Consider the following 7,101-nt stretch of genomic DNA (forward strand, 5'->3'; position numbering starts at 1 on the left):
GATAGGTATGTTGGACTGGATGCCATCAGTGAAACGTAGCACAGAGAACAAATTTTGTGTTTCATTCTGGATCGAATGGATAGCCAGTGTAGAGTACAGAACAGCGGGGAGGTGTGCTTTGATCGTGGTACTCTAAGTATGATCCAAACAGCAGTGTTTTGAACGTTTTGAAGTTTCTGGCGTCGATATTGAGATGAAAGAGACATAATTGAATTACAATAGTCCAGTCTTGGAAGTACTAATGAACACATAAGTGTTTCAGTGGCATCAACTGAAAGATATCTGCGACTGGATCTGATGCGTCTCAGCTTAAGATATGCTGCCTTGCATATGTTCATGACGTGTTGGTGCAATGTGAGAGTACTGTCCAGAGAAACACCTAGGTTTCGTACTGACTGTGTGCATTTAATTTTGATGTTGCCGATATTTATTGTTTGAGGTAAAGGATTGGAATGAGAAAGTCTTTGTGCTGTGATCAGAAAGGCCTCAGTTTGATTATCATTATTTTGCAGCTTGTTATATGTCATCCATGATTTCACATCAGAAATGTACTTCTCTGCACCTTAGATAGTAGTATCAACCTCAGTTGGGTAGCTAGATTTGTATATTTTGGTGCCCTCCGCGTACAATTGGTGAAACACTGGATGATGATATATGACTTCTGAGAGCGAGTGAGTGTATAAAATGAAGATAATTGGTCCAAGAACTGACCCCTGTGGAACACCACAACATAGATCAACTGGGTTGGAGTGTATTCCATTTGCAGAAACAATTTCTGTCCTGTTGACCATGTAGGACTTGATCCACAGTAATGCTGTATCATGAATGCCAAATACATGCTGGAGACGGTGAAGTAATATATCATGGTCTCTTTATCAAATGCTGCAGACAAATCAAGGAGGGTGAGAACTGTAAACTTTCCGCTATCCAACGCAGAGAGAATGGCATTAACTAGTTTTAGAAGAGTAGTTTCAGTACTGTGCAAGGGCGATAAGCAGATTGTGCATTGCTAGAAAGACTGTTTGAATTCCGATGAGATACAAGTTGGGACAGAGTAACTTTTTCTAAGATATTTTTATATGAATGGGAGATTAGAAACTGGGCGGTAGTTCTTTGAATCGTTATGGTCGAGTGTTGATTTCTTCAGCAGAGGCTTTGCAATGGCAGTTTTGAAAAATGAACGGACTTCCCCGGATGAGAAAGACATTAATAACATCAGTTAGTGAAGGCAATGTTGGATCTAAGCACTCAAGGAGCAATGATGTTAGAATAGGGTCAAGTTCACATGACTTTGGTGCACTCTTCATCATGATTGTACGTACAAAATCTAGAGAGACATTTTCAAATGCTGCTAATGGTTTTGTCTGTATTGTCTGCCATGAACATGAATGGAAAGAAGATTCGTAATGCCCTGACATGAACATGAATGGAATATATATTTGTAATGCCATCCATGAATATAAATGGACTATATATATATATATCATCATTAGACTTGGAGTGTGGATGCCTCATTGTGGGTACAGTATGCTTTAACCAAAAGTAGGCCAGCGTGACACAGATTTCACGTTTCGGTGACAAATTAAGTTTAAAGTTTCTCTCAGTTTTCGTGCATTATTGGCTACAGGATCATGCGTTACATGTCATGGTAATTGCAGCACTCTTTTATTTTAAGACAATGGGGTTGATAGTCCTGTTCGGCAATAGAGTTATGTAAGCAAATTCTTACTTTTCTCTACACCTGTTCAACATAAATCACTTTGTGGCAACTCGCACTACAAATATTGCACACAAACTTTATTTTACCGCACATGAACAATATATAAAATTAATAAACTGAACAAAAGGTCGTTTTTCAACAACAAGTTTTAGAAAAGTTGGTATGAATTGAAAAACAAAGGATGTCACATTCGTGATTAACAAAAATATCCAAATTCATTTTAATAAATTATTATGCACAACGCTTTAATGGAATAAATGTTTTAATACTTTGTTATAAAAAGGGAGATAATAATACACGTTTTATGTGAGAATGTGGTAGAACTGTTGCAGTTCCTTCTAAAAAATACACATTGTAAGGAAAGGGTCAAATAAATCAATCTTGTCAAGTAAGTAATCGAAAATAGTGTTAAACATTTCTCCAATGTAAATAAAAGAAATGTAGGACCTGCTTTCATCAAAACTTTGCATTAGCTTCATCATAGCCCTTTAAGAGGAAACTGATCATCTTTGATGGGCGTTTGTTAATGTAAATCCGCTATGCTTGACCCTGCCTGATGTGTAAATCCGCTATGCTTGACCTTGCCTGATGTGTAAATCCGCTATGATTGACCTTGCCTGATGTGTAAATCCGCTATGCTTGACCCTGCCTGATGATTAGCTTGAAATCAGAGTTTAAATAAGTATAAGTGAGTTTTGTAGTTTACAGCAATTTGAATAAAATTTAATTGTTACAGATAGCATCCTTAAAACATACCACAGAATCAAAGCGTTGAAAAAATGTATACCGTACTGTAGGAAACTGAAACGTACAATACAGTTCATGATCAATTCTTTACATAATATCAAATGTTGCACTAGAAATGCATACAAGAAATGTTGTACTAGAAATGCATACAAGAAACAACACAGTACCAAGTAAGCACTTACATAACCGCTACAGTATTCTTGTATCTCACACTTGTTGCTCACGGGGTTACCTTAGTGACATTTCAAGTGACTTTGATGAAATCAAAACCACCAAATAACATAATATTTTACGTAATGATTGGTCAAAATAATATATTCACTTTTTTCTCTATCTCATCTATAAAAAAATTATTTATTCGAGATTTTGTATCAACATCTCTGTATTTGCCATGATTCTATCACCCTTTCTCTCTTAAATCATGATTAATTTATTAAACCTTTCTTTATTGTCCCAGCTCTAGGAGCAATATATTTATTTTTCTCGTTGATATTTTAAATTCATTTCCTAAAATATTGAACTCTTCTTCAGATGTTATTTCTTTACTGGCTTCAAAAAATTCTTTTGCAAAAACACGAAGAGTGCTTATTGTATGTTTCTGTCTGTCGTTCCGCTGCCTGTATCATTAATTCATTTGAAGCTCTGAGTAACTTAGATTCGTCTAACTATCAGGATGTGTATTCCTTTGCATTATGTATTACACCTATCTTGTACAGGTTGGACATATGGGCAAAAGTAAGTCATCTTAATTATTTAACTATATAGCGTTCCTGAAAAGTTTTACAGATGTGTTAAAATAAGAAAACGAATCAGTTCGTTTTAGTTCAACAAGTATATATCAGAAATCTAACTGAAAACAGCCTAAGTTCAAGTATTTAAAATTTATATCACTTTTCATAGGCAACTGTTCCTTTAATGGTAGCCATATGATCTTTAAAGAATTAGTGAATCTGACCGAGATCATAAGCTAATAAACATACGTAGCAACTTCCGCCTAAATTTTGTGAGAAACATTCATCCTTATGACTGCCTTTTGGTTGTTTTACCTTTTCCGCGTATTGGACAGTTTACCTTCAAGATGTATTGAAAACATTTAAACTGAACAAATTATGTGATCTTCGCGATTTCTGTGTCAAGAAGAATACATAGATGCTGTGTAACATTTTTGAAGAGTTTCTAAATGTCTGAATTATACACTACAAATCTGAACTGACGCGTTTTTACAAGGCACATTGTTTCTAGAGACTCTCTAAATGACTGACTCTGAGGCATATACTACAGATTTCAGCTGCCGTTTAACTCATTATGAAGTTATCAGGATATCAAACGTGGAATTTGTACTTTTAATAGATCACGGAATATTTGTATGATTGATGGTTGAATTATGGGAAGGATTATTATATTACTATATAGGTACGATAAGTTATATAATTAATTGATATAGATCGAAATATTGAAGGTCATGGTTACTATGAGATTTCAATCCTAAAATTAGTCATTGGCGATCATAATTTATATTGATAGTTCGTCTGTCAATATACGCAGCAAAAATGCTTTAGATAGGTGAACAATGCAGATATTTAAAGACTTTAGAAAAACTTGTTAACCACTTATAACGACAGTGGGTATATATCCACAGTTGACTTGACCATTCCTCCATAGTTACATAACAATTTCTTACACTACTAATTTTCACTGTAAGAAATTGTGCATAACACAAATGATCTCTTTGAAGCTAAAAATAATCCATCGAAGATTTAAAAGCAAACAAGTAAATATAAGTAAGTACCACTATTCTTTGAAAACCAAAACCTAAATACGTCATTTGCTGTAAAAACCTAAAGTACTGAATGAGGTAAGGTTTCATATTTTAAGAATGATATCTTTTTAATAGCAACATTGACTTAAATAAGACAAAGAGGTTAATTAAGTTTTAAGACAAAAATCTTCAAACAATTTCGAAAATTACTTCTTCAAATAAATTAATAACTCTTTTTCGGGCAACAGATGGAAAAATCACAGAAAAACACCAGTTGATAAATTATGTACAGATGTGAAGGAATCTGGACAAGTTTTAAAGATATTTCTTTTGTTACGGAAACGATAATTGATGATGATGTAATGTTAACTGGTCTTAGAACATAATAATCAAATCAATTCAATCTATATTCTTTGTTTTCACTTTTGTTGGAATTATCAAAGTATTTGACGCATGCTTTTTAATTCCCGAAGTTCATAACAAATGCAATCATCCGATGAGCTACTCTTAACTGATAGCTATTTTGCATGAGGGTTGAAACTAACAATTCGTATGTTACTAAAAGCAATATAAACTTTTAAGTTAATTACAAAATAACACTATATTTGGTATTTATGTAAGCAAGACATATTTGGTACTATTAAAAAATGAGTTAGCAGCAGACCAGAAAGGTAAAGAAAGTGTGCAAGAATTGAGTGATTAAACGGCATTTAATATGTGAGATTTACCGTAATTAATTTTCCAAAAAAATTACAATTTCCAATAAATGAAGCTAATTAGATCATTAAGCCATCGAATGTACAACATGTACCGAAAAGGGTAAAAACATAAAAATTTAAACTAACATTCTTTTATCGTTTCTTGATTGGGTCAAATGTGTAATGGGGCTTTTAAAAGGCGATTTGTTTTAACATCTGCGAAATAGTAAACAGCGACGCTACAGAGCAGCTGTAATAAAATGTAAATAAATATTATTAATTTAATCATTTCAGTATAGTACTAATTTCAATACTACTTGTGCTTGAATATGTCCTTCAAAGGCAACCTTAAGTTAGCTACTGTGCTTAAATTTTGTCATCATGTTATTTTGATGTTTCTCTGTACATTGCAATTAGTGTAATGGCAGGAACAGTGGTGCTTGTCGTAATGATTGTGCTAACATGCAGGTAAGCAACTCGCTTGTGGTAATTATTGTTTTATTAGGCATCTTAACAAGTCAGAAAGCAACTTACATATTCGAGACAACAACTCTACTGCCAACTGAGCTTTCTGATTAGTGATTCAAACTTATTTTCAGTTCTGTACTCCCAGTGTACTGACAGCTAAAAAATAGGGCAGACAGTTCCGTACTCCCAGTGTACTGACAGCTAAATAAAGGGACAGACAATTCCGTACTCCCAGTGTACTGACAGCTAAATAAAAGGGCAGACAGTTCCTTACTCCTAATGTACTGACAGCTAAATAAAAAGGCAGACAGTTCCGTACTCCCAGTGTACCGACAGCTACATAAAAAGGCAGACAGTTCCGTACTCCCAATGTACTGACAGCTACAAAAAAGGGCAGACAGCTCTGTACTCGTTTCTGCGCTATAGTTTGTTCTTCTCTGATTTGAAAATTAGTTCAATTACTTCATAACATTTCCAAAACTTGCATGAGTATGCTTTGTTTCCTATAATGCAATATGATTGATGGCGAGGGTTACATAACATTTGGGTTAATGTAATTCCTTTTCAACGTCAGTCTAAATTACACACCAATTTGAATATGAACATTCTAAACTTTCTAGGGCTAATCATTTTTAATCATAAATGAAGAAATGATTGTACCACAAATGTTATAGCTAAAAAGTTGTCATCATTAATTAGGCAATTGCATGTATATGTAAATACCTCAATTCAAAAAGCATTCATCTTCAGAGGACTAGCTAGTATTTTAATTTATTTTAATAAAAGTCGCTTATCAATAATGTAGATGAAGCAGTCAAACGTGGCAAATATATACATTTTAAATATGTTCTTGTTGAAACAAATTTATAAAACAAAATACAATCATAACAACTGTCATATTTGCTCTATATTTCATATACCCTAATTGAAATGATATGAAATCAATACCAAAAATAGCTGCCAATGTCTAGGCGTTCATGGCAATATATTGGATATATAGTTATGCATTTTAGTTATCTAATTGCTAAGTCTACGAATTTCAAATGTAGTCTACAGAATGAATCGGAGGCAACTAAAAACGTCGTAGACAGAAAAAAAGATAGTTAACTTTATGCAGCTATTTATTCCAGTCGTAACGTTTGGAAAAAAGAAATGTAATTGCTAAAAATTTAAAAAATACACACACATACATGCAGCTCAAGCTATAATACTGCCTGATTTTGATTACGTATTACAATGTTACCTGGTAGGAAATATTGCCAAGAGTTAAGTTTTTAGTTCTTCTGTTTCAGAAAATGTCAACAACAAATTAAAGACACCAAAGATATCGGACCATTTTAGGTACAACATCTGGAAAAGAAAACAAAATAAAGATGATTGCTTCTATGCATGACATTGGATCAACCCTGGATTTAGGTACAGTTCTAAAAATCCCATCACAGATATTACAATGGTTGCACATTAAATTTACCGCGAATGTACCAATGTTCCCATTGCAAAGAAGTCCTCTTATGAGACAAATGATACCTACAACACCACATTTTATGACATCAGGCCTCGCTTTGATATTAGCTACGATCACGTGTTGTCAAATACCAAAGATAAATACGACCAGACACATGTGACGATGCATGCCTGGTCCGATGTAAATCAAACGTACGATCATGTGACTACAGGATCAGATTATATGTACCACAAACCCTATGAAA

The sequence above is a fragment of the Sinohyriopsis cumingii genome, chromosome 9 (genome assembly GCF_028554795.1).
Source record: "Sinohyriopsis cumingii isolate HCF-2022 chromosome 9, ASM2855479v2, whole genome shotgun sequence".
Taxonomy (NCBI): domain Eukaryota; kingdom Metazoa; phylum Mollusca; class Bivalvia; order Unionida; family Unionidae; genus Sinohyriopsis; species Sinohyriopsis cumingii.